Genomic DNA, 18,086 nt, shown 5'->3' on the forward strand with positions numbered 1-18,086 from the left:
TAATCTCTGCTCTTTCTTTTCCATATACTATTGTCTTTGGATCAAACAAATAATGTTGGAATACCTGGGAAAGCATTATCCGGGCAAAAGCAGGGTTGGGATAGGCAGAGGAAGGAAGATCGGTGGGGCAGTGTGTAATGCAGCCATAAATGATATTCCATAGGTTTATCGTTTCATCGGGCTGCTTAAGATTGTGGAAATGCTTTCCAGCTTTTTTGTGGGGGTGCATCAGGCTATCCCTAACACATTGGCCTGGCTTAAAGATCTGTCTTCCCTTAAATCGCTGCTTTTGCTCTGAGCATGCATTGGCACCGTTTGGTTTGTCTTGCTGTTGCTGAGCATCCTCACCGTGGAGTTTGTGAGTGGGAAAAGTGGGGACAGGAGAAATAACTGGAAAGTTCCATTCCTGTACAGAAATGCTGACTGATAACATGCAAAATCTTAAATCATAGAGACATTTAGGTCGGAAAAGACCTTTAAGACCATCGAATCCAACCAATAACACAGCACTGCCAAACCGTGTCCCTAAGCGCCACTTTTACACGTCTTTTAATGATGTCTAGGTTCCACTTTTTTGTAGGCATTTCCAAATAAACTGCTGGACTCCTTGTCTAATCCACTTCTATGGACATTCCAGGTTTATGTTACAATCTCCTTTAAAAGAGGATGTGGTAGTACGTTATTGATGTACTTTTCTCATACTTATCCTCTCCACACGAGTAAATTTATACGATTTGACTTAATTAAAAATGAATCTTTTCCTTTAGTAGATTTTTACCGCTACAACTAGACAGGTGCAATTTCTTTGCGTGTACACTCCTGGAAGGTCCATAAAAGAGTCATACGGGAAGAACAGATTCCATGGGGAGATTTACGTTAGTGTAATTATTAAGAGCCATCCATTGGCTTATGCTAGCATAGCTTTTCCATGTAAAAAAGTGACTAATGACTAGGCTTGTAAAATAGGTAGGAATGCTAGTAAAGAGTTTCAGGTAGTGCTGATTTTGATGTCTGTTGGAAAACTGTAGTGTACTGGAAATCAGTGATACTTAGGTCCCTACGTGACTGCAATGTTGAAGCACAGATTTTCAAACCAAAATGCCTTTTTAAGACAAAAAGAGGAGTTATGTAGTGGAAGGTACTCTCGCAGTAACGGGACACTATGCTGCACATTGACTGCAGTTGGGGGGGGTAGGGAATTTTGGGTGGAAGTGTCTTCTGTTTAGAAGAAGCAATTTTGTCAAAATTTAAACCTCAGCTGCAAACAGGTCAGGTACTAAAGTCTTTTTTAAAGGGAGACTTCAATGCAAAAATCATTGCAAAAACTCAGTTTTGGGTTTGTTACTAGCCTATTAATGTACTGCAACGTTAATTAAGATAGACTTAACTGCAAATGAAACTTCCTTTAAAAATAACGAAAACAATCATTTCCCCCTCTCAAACTAGTAGGAATTTCTATTTCAGATCTGCTTCTTTCAGCTGTAGGCTTAGGTGCATAATTTTCACTTGTGTTTCAGGGAAAAAAAATAAAAATAAAAATTCCAGTGTCCTGTGAATGAGACGTTTTCAAGGTGTTGCTGTCAGAAGTCCTAGCTGAGGCCTGCAACTTCTGAAATTTGTTTTGAAACAACTTTCATAAAGAGATCCATGTAAAGTATATTACATAGCTAAATTATCAGAGGAATTATTCCAGCTTTATATAGCTGTGAGTAAGATCAGAATCTTTCCCTCCCCGTTTGTGCGTGTTAATGTTCTTCCACTACCTTTCAACCTCAGGCTTATGACCTCTGGACACAAGCTCAAAAATTAATGATTTTTTTTTCTTTTTTTTTAGCCAGTGCCTGCATTTCTTCAAGTCAGTTATCATGTGTTGCATGACAAATGAGCTTCTAGAGCACTGCAACTTGTAAGAATATTGTTTTTCTTTTTTTCTCTATTCTGGCTGAAAAACAACTTGCTGCCTCTTGGTCTTGGACAGAAACTTCACGTACAGAAAATCCTTCAGGCTGCAGCTCAGTGAATTTCTTTAATTGTTCAATAGCTTTTAGGTGTGTTCCTCAGATTTTGCTTGATATATATCTGGTTATATATCAAGATCTGATAGATAGATAGATCTATCACCTCTGAAATACCAGTTTAGCTCCTGATTAAGAAGGTTCCTGTAAACCTGCATGGAAAAAAAAAAACCATTTAGGTTTGGTTTATTCTTGTTGCGCTGCCTGCACTGATTTCCTCAGGTCCAGCTGTGGTCAGCTTTTCATTAGTGGGGCGGCTGATGTTGTACGTTGAAGAGGTGAGTATGGGGGGTAGAAGATGGCAGGCAAGCAGGAGCTGGAATGTTTGCGGTTCATGTCCGTGCTTGTGACTATCGACAGAAGGTAGCTCGTGCAGAACACTGAAGTCTTGGTCTCCCAGCAGGGTTTACGTTACGTACCAGGTCAGTCCATCTCTAGAAGGAGTATCTGCTGAGCAGCAGGGTTTACGTTACGTACCAGGTCACTCCATCTGGAAAGAGTATCTGTTGAGCAGCAGCGTTTACGTTACATACGGGGTCACTTAATCTCTAGAAGGAATATCTGTTGAGCAGCAGCGTTTACATTATGTACCGAGAGTATCTGTTGAGCAGCATTGTTTACGTTACGTACCAGGTCACTCCATCTGGAAAGTATTTGTTGAGCAGCAGGGTTTACGTTACGTACCGGCTCACTCCATCTCTAGAAAGAGTATCTGTTGAGCAGCATCGTTTACGTTACGTACCAAGAGTATCTGTTGAGCAGCAGGGTTTACATTACATACTGGCTCACTCCATCTCTAGAAAGAGTATCTGTTGAGCAGCATCGTTTACGTTACGTACGAAGAGTATCTGTTGAGCAGCAGGGTTTACATTACATACCGGCTCACTCCATCTCTAGAAAGAGTATCTGTTGAGCAGCATCATTTACGTTACGTACCAAGAGTATCTGTTGAGCAGCAGGGTTTACATTACATACCGGCTCACTCCATCTCTAGAAAGAGTATCTGTTGAGCAGGTGCTGGCTGCTCAAGCGTGGCTGGGGGTGGGAAGCTTAGGGGTGTCACTTTGACTCGGGAGAGCATCAGCCGTGTGGTCATTGAAGAACCTCTAAACCTTTCCGTGGCTGTGGGGGCCGGAGCTGTCCTGCTGGTGAGCTTCCATGCTAGCTCATGGTGTTCTACGCGCTTGGTTTGTCCCGGCACTTCCACTGGGCTGGGATGCTCCGAGCTGCTCAGTGGGCTGCGCGCCGTTGCTGCGCGTGGTTTAAACTGCTTGTCGAGGGCAGCTGGGCTGCACTTGAGCATGGAGGTTCCCTTGTGCGCTGGTTCTGAAATGCTCCGTTACTCTGTTAGGAATAAAATAAGAACGATTTTATTTTAATGGAAAAATCTAGGAGGTAAAGATTTTTTTTCCAAAGTGACAAATTCCACTGTGGGTGAATCCAGTCCAGTTTGATGTATCTTAAAGGGAATCCGTTATCAGTAAGGCAGGTGAGGTTCAGTGTATTTCAGTCTGGGTCCCTGAAAATCATTGCTCACCACTGGAAATCTTGTTCCTGTGTTTAAATTACACCCCCCCACCCCCCCAATTTTTGAACCTAAGCAGCCTAAAGTTGGGAATTACTAGTCTCTTGGACACACAGAAGATTTTCAAATGGTTTTCATGTTTTTTGGAACAGTTGAAATTTGGCTGATCTCTTTTAGTACGAATTCTCAGATTTCCCCCCCACCCCCTTTCTCTTTGCAGTTATGAAAAACAGGTTTGCTGCCTTGGGGGGGAGGGAGCAGGATGAGGAAAGCAAGGCTGGGAAGCAGAAGATGAATTTATTCTGACTTTATCTTTATTTCATTCTCCCAAGTTAAATTCTACACTGCTTCACTGAGGCCAGCTGGTTTTAATCATTTCAAGAGAACACTATTTATTAAGTGTCTGTTTCAGGCAGTGTCAAATCCTTCAGCTCCTTCTCTATTCTCCATTGTAAGCAAGAACATCAGTAGCCCAGGTGGGCTTTGAATAGCTTCAGAAAGTAGGTAGGTGAGAATCTATTTATTACTTACTGTAGATCTCAGTAGACAGAGACTCCAATTAAGGCAGGAAACTGACATACTTAGCCAACTCTTTCCAAGCGGAGGATGCAAAATGAGTGAATAAAAAATTAAATAAAATAACCCAAACTTCTCTACATTTTATACAGTTTGGAACCGTAATTCCTCCGTGTTTTTCTTTTCATTCTTTCTTTTCTGCATGCATGAATGCAGAAAGGAGTGAGGAATCTGGTTTCGTTAAGCTTCACCAAAGCACAGGTGACACTAAGTGGTGTAGAAGTCCACGATCCAGTGGATAACCTTCAAATTCATTTGCTATAGGACTTTATCCCCCTTTGTCCTTGTGCCTGAAGGAAATGAATTTATACTACTGAAACTGCTACGACTGATACCATTGTAAGTCAATCAAATATCTGATCAAAATCAGATGTACAGCATCTCAGTTTTAGAACCTCAAATAATATCTTGTGCTGTTATTTGGTAAATATCTTTATTCATATTGACAAAAGAAGCCTAAAATATTGAAAGACAGGTCATTTAGTGTAACAAATGTGCAGATCATAAATAGAATGAATAGTATGAGGAAAGTAACAATAAATGAAGAAATTGCTGGTCGATTTTACATGCCCCTCCTGACATCTAATCCAGAGATGACAGAATCTACTGCAGCTCTGATAACTCTTGCTGTCGTTCTGAAGATCTAATTCAGTAATAAGTATCAGCCCAAGGTAGTTACTATAATCTCGTTTAAAATGTCTTGATTGGTAGAAGTAAGCTTTTGTTAAAATATATTATTGCTTTGTGTAACAGCAGATATAATTGGAATTTCAACATTTAACATATCTGCTTTCATGCTAAGGCTGGTTAAATATGGGGGTATGTTTTTTTTTTCATGGTCTTTTCTATTGAAACTTTTATTTTACTATACTGTTTCAACCTCTATTAAGTTGCTTTGAAAATAAAGCAGAAAAAAACAGGGAAAAAAAAACAAAGGGGAAAAACCCACCCATCATCAAAATTTCAAGCTCTGGATGCTTTCCAGCAAACTGTTCTTGAATGAAAACAGTATTCTGTCTTCAGTTTAACGTTGGCTCTAATGTAAATAAATCAGTATGTGCAGTTACGCTGCAAAAACCTTTAACTGCAAGGGAGGGAGGAAAAAACAAAGAAAAGAATGATCATAATCCCTAGCATTTATATAGCAGCTCGGTAGGAAATTGTGTTTGTTCAAGCACAAAATGCAGCTGCTGGTGCTTGAGGAGGAAGCAAACTCTAAATGTACTTTTTGATTCTCTTTTTCTGGAAAACTTGGAGGACTCTGAATTACATGCATTAAGCCCTAACCTTGGCCAATAGTGCCATAGTGCAAAACGAGATGGTATATACGTCTTTCTCTTAGCTCCTTTCAGCTCCTCCAAAAAGCTATTTCTTCAATTCAAATTAAATTTAAAGATACTACATTAAAAAGTTTCTTGAAGTGCTTTCCCAGACCTACGTTTTGGTGGTTTCTTTCTGTATGGGCTGTTGAAACAGAAGTTCTCCATTTTGAAGGTAAGCCCTGGACTCGAGATTTGAATGCTTTCCCAGGCTTTGAGATGCTTAAAATTCAGCCTCAAATTTTCTGCCATTACCACTCTGCTTCAATCTGTGAAATAAATAAATAGAAATAGGGAAAGCTGTAGGAAGAGCAGCATAACATAAAAGAATAATTTTCAAACAAATTCACAGAAAGACTATTTCAAGGACTGAGAAAAAGAAATGCTAATTTTTTTGGAGGCATTTAAGTAACGTTTGATACTTCAGATTGGTGTTGATAATATTTGGGTTAATGATCTTAAAAAAATCAAATTTGAGACAATTTTTTTAATTGGTGTTGAGGTGTTTACTGCATTGAAGTCATCGTGAGTTACAGCCACTGGGTCTGTACTCCCAGCCACTTTGCTTTCCAGAATCAGGTGTAATCTGATTTTCAGGAATTTAAAGTATTTGTAAGTTACTCCCAGTAACTTCTGGAAGAGTTGAAAATGAGCCAAACAATTCTTACTGGAAAGTCTCCCTCTGACAGATCCCAGCTGGTATCTGTTTGAGCATCATCTACAAGCTGAGACTCTCCTGGAGCACCTGTATAAGGGCCTGACATTTTTATGGAACCTACTTTTTTTTTCCTTGTTTTCTTTTTTTGTAAGGGGAGAGCTGGTGTGGTCCAGCAACACAACAATATATAAATTATTGAAACACATCAGCATGTTAAGAGGACTTCATTGTTCATGCACATCTTCTCCACTTGACATTTCTGCAACCTTGTGTCATTCTGTAGCATATCCTCTTCATATTAATAGCAATTTATCATTAATCCATTTGAATAATACTTTTTTTTTTTCCAACGGAAAGAGACAGAAAACATCTGCATATTGAGTAATATTAGCTACAGTTTGTGTCTCAAGTGAGACTAACTGACAACCCTCATTTATTATGGCTGTGTAGGCTTAATTGGGTTGACGCAGGATTTGGACTTCATGAAAGGAGAAGCAGTTTGAAGATCTTTTCAGAAAAAAAACCAAACAAACCCACCTTTAGAGAGGGAAGGAGTAGAGAGAAGAGCGGAGGAGGAGAGAATAAAAGAATAAATATGTAAAGTAATGATGCTAAGATGTTCTGTTAAGGCCCAAACATTTAGGAGGTGTTTTAATAATGATGCTTAAATGAGAGATTAGTTATTAAGCCATATGGTTTGTGTTACAGCTCTCATCTTTTGTTTCCTGGTTATGCTGTCAAGCATTAATGTGATTGTTTTGATTCTTAATGTCTTAATGCATCATTCCTCCCAATGCATTAGGCTAATAACTTTGGTCCTCTTAAGGGCAGTGTCGCCATTCATTACTCTTCCTGTTTTGGCTGGCCATAGAAGTTGAAATGAGGGACTCAAAAAATATCTAAGTGTTCCAACATTCATGAAGCCAGCACATTGAGATGGCTGAGGAAATCTGAAGTGCATTAAAGGCTGCTGACTTCCACCACGCTGATGACATGCGTGTAACACCGCAGTTCCCCTCCCCCAGGGCAGTTTACAAGTTCTTCTGTCGTAAGCCAACATGATTTGAGTTTGTTGGCTTAACTCGGAACTAGGTTTCAGGTAGTTCTTTCTAAAACTTCAGGAAAATGATGTGTGACGTTAATTGTAATTTCTTAATGTTCAGGCAAGTGACTGCCTCTGTTTACACGGTGAGTGGTTTTATGTGAGGAGACGTCTTTCTTACTTTGGTACAGGTCACCTTTTGGGTGAGGCACAGTAGTAGTAACCCAAGAGCACAGGATGATTCTGGTCTGCTTTTCCAGTGCTGCTGTTGTTGAGAAGTTCTGAAGTCAACATGCTCGCTTAAATTTGATTTTCAAAAGCATTTGCAGAGCTTTGCTTTCAAGCATTTTCCCCAGATAAGAGCTGGGATTTCAAGTAGAATGTTCATCTCTGAGGCTGGTAATAGTCCGTATTGGTTGCCCTGCACAGTGTAAGAATTTCGGTGTATCCAGGCAGCATAAATTGGTGGCTTTCGTGGAGGTAATTTCTTGAGGAAGAGTTGTTTGGGTTTTTTTTTATTTGCTAATCAATTAGAGTAGTAGTGAAACAGTAGCTTTATTTTGCAGGGTCTGCTGTGAAGGCTTGGCCTTTGAAATAGTAAAGTTTTGATAAATGATAAAAGTTTTGATCAAATTATTAAGTTTGAATGCCTGTGTATATGTACCTATAGACAGAACATATAGACAAATCGGACACACACAAGTGCTTTGGCCCTTTGTATATACATTTCATTATCTGCCTTTACCTCTTGACATCTCAAATGCTTTGTCCTCCTTGTCTGATGCCCAGAACATGATTTGCTTGAGCATGAATCATAAACTGTTCTTAGCAGTTGGGATTTTAAAAAAATCCAATCCGTTTTCTTCAGGGGCATTTGGAGCAGTATATTTTTCTGACGGGATTATTCACATTGTTTCTTTCTGAAACCTATCCTGCAATTTCAAATGGTGATAGCTTCATGTGGTATGAGCGTTGGTTCAGCCGATGTTCTGTCACAGAAATGATGCAGTGACTCATGTGAAATCTGTAAATCACTTAGGAATCCAGTGGGATGAAATGTGGTGCATTTGTGAGATGCAATGTGAGATTATTGTCATTCTGTGGTCACCCCAATTTATACAGTAGAAATAGCAAATGCAGCAAGTTGGAAGGAGGATGAAAGGTGTGACGAGCTGTTCACAACGTTAAAATGACCGGTGTCCGCTAGGGAGTCTGTTATGTTTTCAACATGTCACTGAAGCACTTGTGTGATGGGATTGCATTTGAGAAAGTGTCAATAAGAAAGACAAGTAAATGATTTAAGTACAGGATATACCCAGTAGTATTGTCACACAGGCTGAAATTTAAATACCCAACAGTTCGCGTGATGGGAAGAGCCAGGATAGAAGCTTTAGGGAGGTGTAGCACAGATGTGGGAGAAATGTTTTTCCAGGAAAATTATCCAGATGTCTGGTGGTTTGGGCTTGAGGGGGGTGTTGGGGTGGGTTTGCTTTTCCTTTTTCTCCCCGCAGGACGTTTCTAGTGTGTCCATAACCAAACTGGGCGTGTTGGATGCGGGAATGCAGCAGGCTTACAGCGACTTTCGGGAACTGAGGCTGAAGTATTCAACCTGTTGAACGGCAGGTGAACCTCGGGCAGGTAACACGGCATGTTGTTGTGCCCAGCAATTATGAGCTCAGTTCAAAGGAAAGTGGGCTCCTGTATTTTGTGGTGGTAGTGCTGATATTTCCTGTTGCTTGCTAGAACAATATCTTATACAGAGACAGTGGAGGTGAAAATCCTTGTAGGATGGAGAAATCTAGAACTTGGTGAGCACAGTCTGCACTGCCTCTGTCCTTTTAAGCCTGATTTAGAGCCCAGCATCCTTTCCCAGTTAATGGTGTTTCTGTTGATCAGGTCCTACGTGTAGTTATTCAAAGTCTGTGGTGTATGGGGGGAATTTCACTGTAAGTGAAAAAGTCTCTCTCTATTTCTTTTCTCCTAATGGAAAGAATTCTGCAATTTCTAACGCAATACAAAGTGCCCCCCGTGTTATCTCCAAAGCAAAGCAAGGTAGATAAGAAGGTATCAATCGGACAGGATTCATTTGAAAACTCTTCAAGCTGCTCGGTATCGCAGCAGGAGGAGGGGAAGATCAGATCTGAGAGAGGAGAGGGTTAAGACAGCCCCAGAAGCACAAGCTGAAGTGATAGTTCTCCAGTTGGGGATAAGGGCTTGATCTTCTCACCAGCCATCTTCACACAGTTCATCAGTTCTGCAGAGCGTGTCATTTCCCTAAAGCTCTGCACTCCTTTTCACCCACAAAATTGAATCTTCCACAGGTGTGGGCAGCATGTGTAGGATTAAAGGCTCGTTTCCCTTAAAATCTAGACCTGTCTGTTTAAATGAGCGCCTTCATCCTGTGAGTCCTTGCTGTGTGAGAGAGTTTGAAAGAGTTTGCTCAAGACAATAGCATTAAGTCATCTCCCACACTGACTCTACATGGCTGAGACCCTGGAGAGAAATGCCTCAGACTCCAGTGGCTGACGAATTAAACAATGAGAAATATATGCCAGCGCTTTCCATTTGCTTATTAATAGGTTCTGTGTCTCACGCTCCAAGGGGATTGTCCTTTCCTTTGAATTGCTAGCGGGGAAGCATTCAAGCATTCAGTCACTGTAAATGGAGAAAAATGGAGAAGGAAAGAAGAATGTTTTGGGAAAGATTGGAGCATATCTTCAGAAATGTAAAACTAGGGACCTGACTTCGCAGAAATACTGATACGCTTGTTTCTGGTAACTGAAGCACTCAGGGTCTTTGAAAATCGAGCACTGGCCATTTTAAATTCTATAATTTCCTGATACCCCAGTACTTTTTGTACAAATCCCAGTGCATTTTTGGGAGACTACACTGTGAACCCCCTGCAACGTTATAGTGCTTGCTTAGGTGAACAAATTCAGTATGATGTATCGCATGGAGACAGGACTGTAAAGCTCCTAAATATTTTATCCTCTTCCTGAATTGTCACTGATTTGTGAATATGGCCAATATTCTTTGTGGCTGATCTTTTTGAATATGTACACGAGTTTTGAGCTCCTTACTTTAAATTCTTGGTTTTCAGTAAATGCTTTAAGTAGTTTTGGAAATCTTAGCTTTGTGGTGGTTGTTTCCTCAGAAATTCCTGGTGGTTTAACAAACAGTTGTATGTTAAGATCACTCCACTTTCAGTGTTTAAAAGGCTTATTTCTGTCTATCTTAAATCTTTTCTAATAGAGTTATAGGATAATTTCGGTTGGAAAGGGTGTCTGAAGGTCATCTGCTCCAATCCCCCGCTCAGAGTGGGGCCACTTTAAAGTTAGATCATGTTGTTCACAGCCTATAAACAGATTTATACCAAATGAAAATAAAGCAGGCATAATCCTAAATAAAACACAGGATGAAAATTTGAAAGTGCTTATGTGTTCCTTTTTCAGTAGAGATTTCAGAGATTAAATTCCATTGGCTCTCAATGTCTTTTTTTTTTTTTTTTTACCCCTCATTTTTCGAGGTGTCTAGACACCTAAATAACATTGTTAACTTGAACATTTTGGAACCCAAAAATTCGTTTTCTTTGGGAAATGGAACACAGGCTCCCAGTCTACACACAGACTTAGTTCTATATTAATGAGGTCATTTCCTTAAGTTCAGTTGTTTAAATTCTTCACAGGAGTGTGGCCACAAGTCTCTGAATGATTGTTCTAAATTATTGGATAAATAGATAAACTTTCAGGTGAAGTTAGTTATAGATGCCAAACAGTGGGTTTAAATCTTGAATGAAGGTTGGTAAGAGGAGACGTGGCAAGTGCAGGGCTAGCTTCACTGTTTTCCAGTGTGTTCTTGCACAATATTCTCTTGACAAAATACGTGTAAGAAACCCTATGCAGATCTGGCAGTAATTTCATTTACTCTGGTCTTGTGTCAATGACAGCAGGGTCATGCATGGAATTAAGCTCAAATAATTTGAGGTGAAGTTTTTATGAATGGGTGGTGTGATTTGCACTGGGCACTCAAACGTCAGTGCAGCTTTACTGTATTCTCCTGTGTCTGTGTTCCTGCTGGGTACCAGGCAATTGTTCGCATCAACTTTTATTTGCTGTGCTGGGCATCCCTGGGCAAAGCGAACGCAAACTGGGCAAACCATGCACATTGTTCTTGATATTCCATTGGTAAAACAGTGACATCTAACAAAACAGGAAATCCAATGAGTTAATTAAGGAAGAATTGTCTATGATTTCATCTTACCTTTTATTTCCACCCCCACCTCATGAAAGTCTATGCAGTGGAGCTGCCTCTTGCCCCTTGTGCCAGAATGATTAATGGTGGGACCACAATGAGGTCAATTAGCTGGGGTCGGCTTGAAGCTGAAAGGTGGAGTGTGTTTCTTTATTGAACGCTGCATTCACACTCCAAACCGTGACCTGGACTACAGTGATTTATTACAGGGGCAGTGTTTTGATCACTTACCTTCAGTACCTTACCTTGGCTTCAGAAATCAGGTTTTCACTGTCAATTAAAATCCAGAAAAAGAGATCCATTCAAAATCCGAAATGTGAACCCCAAGAAAAGGATGGGGAGCCTGATGATGGCTTTCAAAACTGTCTTTGTAAGTAACAAAGAAATTACATTACATTCTGTCTCTGAGAGGAAAAAAAACCCATCCCTAGCTGAACTTCTACAGCCTTTTTCTTAACTGAATTGAAACAGAGGAACCAAATCTGTCCTAAGAAATTTTGAAGAGTTACTAGGGAAAAAACTGTACCTAACATCTGTATGGATTTGTGGTGGCAAGGGCTTGAAAACAACCTCCTATTATTTTTGAAGGGTTAAAAAAAATCTCGTGTATATATAAGATATTTATTAACAAATAATGTTTAGCAGTTATGAGGCATCTTTCAACAGAGGATATTGCACTGCGCTACACACGTTAACGAAGCCTCTCGATGATGTAGTGGTGAAACAAATCACTGCTTGTGCTTGTTGTAGTGGTCAAACTAAAATATAGAAAGACTATATGATGGTAGCTTGGTGTTTGTTTTTTTTTTATCCTGGAAGCTGCTGAGCCACCAGGCTGCCTTGAATAGAGGCTGTTCATGACTTAACCCAAGGACTTGCAAAACTAGCCCCAAAAGTATGAATTGTTTGGAATTTGTTCATCGTAATAATGAATTGTATCTTTCACTTGGTACTTTTAATCTTGTTGGCTGCAAAGCACCTCTGGAAGGAAGTCAGGAATATCACTTGTTTTGAGAAAGGAGTAATTGAGGCACCAGGCAAAGTGTTTGGGGTTTTGTTCAGGTTTTTTGGAGGGCTGGTTTGATTTTTGGGGGGGTTTTTTGGGTTGTGGGTTTTTGTTTGGTTTTTGTTTTGTTTTGTTTCCTTTGGTAGCCTCGGTTTCCACTTTGCTTGATTCTCCAAACACTTGTTCTCTTAAAACTCAAATACATTATCTTTCAAAATGTCCCTAATGCAAATTGTCAGAAAGGACCAGCAAGAGGAGGAACGTAGTTAGCTGTGTCTGGGCGTGGGGCAGGAACGGGGGCAGAGGGCATTTTATTTGCCTGAAAAGGCTGCCTTTTGCACTGTTTATTCTCCCCCCTCCTTTCCTCTCAGTTTGAAGAATATTTCAGTCACATTAGTTTCATCCCATCTATTAAAAATAATCGTGAACAAAAATCTCCTGGCAGATGTTTTGAAAGGGCTTATTTGACATCGTGACTATGGCTTAAATTATTTCCAAAGTCCAGATTGTGTTATGTTAGCCCCTGTACACAAAAGAGGACAGTCCTGTACCCACATGGCTTTCAGTCAGAGGATGGAATTTTCTGGTGTGCAGAAAGGAAATATCCAGTTATTTTTGCCTTTGAAAGCCCAAGGTTATATTGACAGAGGCTGTGAGAGGTAAAACCACGCAGGGAGGGAAATGGGACTAGCATGAAATTTCCAAGTGACTGATAGATGTGGGGGGGGTCAGGCAGGGTCTCTTTTGTGGGACCACAGAACCTCTTGGAATCGTGGGCTGGTGGAAAGCACGGAATTTAATGCTGGTCTAGAGGGAGACCTGCTTTGTAAAGATCACAAAAAGTCTTGTGTAATAGTGTAGAAAAATGCTTTGAGAGTGTCTTCCAAGATGTTTTGGGTTTGTTGCTATATTCCTCTCATCCCCTCCTATCCCCTGCCTAAGCCTAATGATTAGAGACAGAAAATATCTATTAGATGATCAATCAGGTCCATGCCTCCCACTGGTGTGGCATTACTCCCGTATTATTTTTCCAGTGCGTCATCCAGAGAGGTTTTTAAATTACTCTTGTGATAGACAACTAGCTCTCATAGGGTGGGTATTCCAGGTAATCCTGCTGTCCATTTGCATGGCAGCTTTCTCACAATATTCCACGGGTTTGCTAAACTTCTAGTAGAAAAGGATGTGGGCATTTATTGCAGTGCATTTATTGTCAGTATCTGTGTTACCCTTATGGGAACAGAATGGCTTCAGGGAAAACAGAGCAGGAGTTATCCATCAGGTAGTATCTTACGGTACCCAGGCATACTTTTGATCTGCATCTGTTCTGATATTCACCATCCTTTCGGGCAATTGTCACACTTTGTCTGCTTTATGTTATGAGCGGGTTCGTATGAGACAGGCTGCATAGCTTTGCAGTGCATTAATCTATCCTATCTCATGGTGATAGGGGGGGTGTGGGGGGGGGGTGTTTACCTAAATCTCTTTGCTGTTTGAAAAATTGTGGCAAGCATCTCATTTGCCATAGTGGACAGGCTGTTGATCCGGGAGGCCCGTTGCCTCTGGCAATGTTCAATACCAAACCTTCCAGAGGAAGATGAAATATCCACTGTGCACCTGGAGAGCTGCCTAATACTGTGTGTTGTTACACGAGGCTGGACTCGGCGTTTGGAGCTTTTAATTATCAATATAAAACAGGTAACGTTATTGACATTGCAGCATCAATGCACATAGCGCTGTACAGGAGATAAAAGACATCATAGCAGTGTTTCTGTCTTCAGGTAGCTTGAGCCTTGTTTCTGTGAGACTGTGGATAGATGTGATACTGGTTTTCTGATCAAGTTCTAAATATCAGCTGTCCAGTGGTGTTCAGGTTATGCCCTGAAATTTAAGATTTAACTTCGTTTTAGCTTGAAGAGATGTAAGGATTGCTTATGAATCAGTTTAATTTCTGCAGATGATTCTGTTTTCTTGCACAGTTTAACCTCTGCCTATGGTCATCTGCAAACCAAATGACTCACAGTCTTTGCTGTGTTCATCTTCACAACACCTCTGTAATAGAGTGATGAGAATCATGGCAAGCTGTGGCCTCGAGCTGAAGCTTCCTATCGCCTCGGGAAGCACCTTCGCCACTGCCTCAGTCCCGTTCCCTAGCGTGGGAAACGTTAGCTTTTCCTTGGGTCTGAGCGACCTATTGTTAAATGTGTGCAGAACCTCTCCTCTATCACAGAACAAAATAAACGAGATAATGCTAATAGATTAAAGATGCCATTTAAGTGAATTTCCTCTAGGATTTATCGAGAACAGTAGGATACCGTTCAGATTCATCTGAGATGTAACAGGAGCAAAATTCTTCTAGCTATGGGCAAGTATTATTTTTTTTTCAAGGCAAGTACAATAGCGTTTCTTCCCCTGTATCTTCATGACATTTAGTTTTAAATTATTTCCTCTCCTAGACTTCTCTTAGGCTTTTATTTCTATTGCAGAATTTAAAATATGAACATTAAAAAAAAGGAAACATATTTAAAGCTTCACCTTTCCTTGTAGATTTTGGAGTGATTTCTGTAGCACCCTGTTTTATTCCTATAGACTGCTATTGACTCAGTGCCTATTAATTTTTATAAGACTTTCTCCGTGAGGCTTTGTAAGGGAGAGACATATATTTAGTCCCTGGCCTGGTGAATTTTAATGACAATTTTGCATGCTTGACTTAATTCCTATTTTTCATGTCCCAGTCGTGCCTATCCCTCACCTTGTTCTTTTAGGGCTTGATTCTTGTCTTTTGAGTCTGATCCAATAATACACATAAGCATCTAACTAGTCCCACAGATGTTAACAGAGAGGATTTTTCCAAGGCAAGTTAGTCCCCAAATCTCACTGACTTCCAGTGGGAGTTGATTCCAAGCTGCCCTCTCTACCTTCCATGTCAGTAGTATTCTGACACAATGACTAAAAGAGCTATAAAACTAAGGATGAGAAAGAGATCTCTTAGTGCTAGTTGAAACCTTCTGGAGTCCCTTACTAAATCCTACCGGATGGATGTGAAATAGTGTAAAAGGAAATAATTCCTCACTACTTTCTGTACAGATAAAAACATAATGAAAAGGTAATTTTATTTTTATTTTTTTTTTACCTGCTGACTGAAAGCACCTTGCCAAGGTTACTGATGGTTAAATGCAAGTTGCTGTTCTGGAGTGGGGCCACCGTGCTTGGCATCTTTCAAGATCTCGCAGTCTGATTGCCAAAGGGGTTTCAACTCTTTTGAAGAGATGCACCAGCTCCTACACAGCAAAACATTTGTGGTGTGAGTATGTTTGAGCTTATGGGAAAACCTCCCATATAGAGATGCTCGAACGGTGTCGCTTCCAGTACTGAATCAGAATAAGCCAAGCACAGCCATATATTTTAGCAGCAGAATTATTTTTATTTTTGGCTGTGAGATGTTGTCTTTGTCCTAAGAAAATACTATAGCACCTCTGAGAAATTGTGATCTTTCTTTGAAAGAAAAATCTTGTAATTTTTATTTGGTTTATTAAGCAGAAACTTGTCTTCTGGGGAGAGCGCGTTGCGAAGGAGATATGTTATGCTCTAACTGGTTCAGATCTTCCCACGTACAAACCAGTAGGTATGTGACCCACAACATCTAGTTCTTGATAGGCACTTTGTTAACAGTTAAACGTGTCTCATCAATGCCTTATGGAAATGTGACTCAGCTCATCCCCTAGAGTATGGCTGGTAAGTTTTTTTTGTATGGATGGTATGCTTAATTTATAACCTGGAGAAGTAGGATCTAGTCACAGATTGATCCGAAAGAGAATGAATGGGCCGCTTCTGTTAACCTCACCCTTTTGCCTTAGAGATCACAAGTTTCCAGGCAGAATTGTCTGCCCACTGGGAGCTGGAAAACCAGAGATAACTTAGTTAATCCAGTCAACAGACCACCTGGCTGAGAGCTGGGAATCTTGAATTCAAGGTTTGGTGGAATTTCACCAATTTCCTCGTGACTCAGGGAAAGTCATTTTCCCCCTCTGTATTTCATTCGTCTTTCTTGCCGTTTGTTTATTTCATGTGGCCTGACATGACGTTACCTAATCAGAGCCTCAGCCTACTACTGCAGTGGAAGAATTAATTCCTAGTAGGACGTTGGGGATGGAGTTGAAGTAAAGCCCAAGTCGTTTTCATCTCTCTGGTGTTATTTACTGCTTGAGTAGTAAAACACAGACCTGGGCTTCAAGATAGTTTCTTGTAATTGTTCTACAAAGAATACTACCGGTTTCCATTTCCAAAGAGTGTTCAGTAGCTTGCAAGCCAAAATTTCAAGTTATTAACCCATTGTTTCCCATGGCAGCAAAGACTAGCTTGATAGAATGCTACTGAAACACCTGTGTGCTCTTAGGAGCTGACCCTACACATTTTTCTCATGCGAAGATTTACTTGGATATGCTGCTGTAAATAGCAAGACTTCATGTGGTTATATGTCATTACATCTTGTGATGTTGGGGATTAAAACAGCATCCTGATATTGGAAATAAACAAAAAACCAGACCAACCAACCAAACAAAAAAAACCCCCAAAAACCACACAAAAATAGAAAAGCCTGACTGGTAAATAATACCATAATGAATTTTCCATTTTGTGACATTCCTACAGAATTTCATGGAGGATTGTATCCAAACCCTTGAATTCCACAGGACAGCCTGCAAGCCCCATACCTGAAATAACCCATGGAAACGCTCTAATTCAGATCCTGTAGATTTTAGAGGTGATATATTTATATAGGTCCCTTTTGGGTTTCTCCCCAGTAATCACTATAAAACTTTCCTTAAAGGGGACATGAATATATATAAACCTTAGTAGGAGCAGAAAAATAAAAATAGGGTTATGAACCAAATTTGCAGCAAATATAAACCATTCTAACTCTTTTGAAGACAAATAAACCAGCTAAAGATCGGCTTCTCAGTTCATGGAAAAAAAAGGGCTCTTCCCTTCTTGCACAGATAAGTGTTGCTTGTGCATCATTGCAAATGCATTTTGTTTTTATTCCTTGTTTTCCAAACAGGCTCAGTGTGCCAATGAACATGGCTTTCGCCTTTGTGTGGGCATAGAAGCATACTTATGATAGCTTCTAGCAATCTTTGCACATATATAGTGGTCTTGTTTTAATATTTAATCACTAATTGGTGTGATGATCAAGGGACAGACAAGGGAGCACTCTGACATCTGATCTCTTGAACTGATTACACACACTTTGCACTACATGTTTTTTATCACGGTCAGGCTAATTTCCTTCAGTGAGTGCTGATTTCGTTCAGTGCAGAAATCTCAGTCTGGGGCTTTCCACTTTCGGGAAAGGATTCCAGCGTGCGTTGGGCTCCTCTTATTGACCTGACTTGCCAATAAAAGCAGGGCAAATTCTGTTGGATGAATGGAATCAAAGATTATTCCATGCCTGTGCTCTCTCTCCCTCTCTGTTAAGGCTTCCTCTATATTCACTCTGTGTGCTTTTATTCATTCCCTTTCTCCCTCCATTAGCTTTCTTCTCCTATTTTTCAGCAGAAATTTTAGATTTCAAAGCTTCTTTCAGTCTTAAAGAAAAAAATAATTCTACAGCCAAATGCAAACTGCTAATCCTAACATGAGTAGAAGGTTTTCTTTCTTTCTTTCATTATGATGTTGATGATGATGATGATTATTATT

At 40.2% G+C, this 18,086-nt stretch overlaps 1 protein-coding gene across 4 annotated transcripts in view; it reads left to right on the forward strand.

Moving 5' to 3' along the window:
* CDCA2 (cell division cycle associated 2) overlaps positions 1–18,086 on the forward strand; it is a 110,716-nt gene that overhangs the window by 48,871 nt on the left and 43,759 nt on the right. Inside the window, exon 20 of one of the 4 annotated variants that reach the window (XM_055820150.1) lies at positions 1,835–1,852. The exons of the other annotated variants lie outside the window; for them this stretch is intronic. The gene's annotated coding sequence lies outside the window, so the exon portion shown is untranslated. Of the gene's footprint in view, positions 1–1,834; positions 1,853–18,086 lie in introns of those variants that run through there. 4 annotated transcript variants of the gene reach the window in all.

This window comes from Falco peregrinus, chromosome 17 (genome assembly GCF_023634155.1).
Source record: "Falco peregrinus isolate bFalPer1 chromosome 17, bFalPer1.pri, whole genome shotgun sequence".
NCBI classification, from domain to species: Eukaryota; Metazoa; Chordata; class Aves; order Falconiformes; family Falconidae; genus Falco; species Falco peregrinus.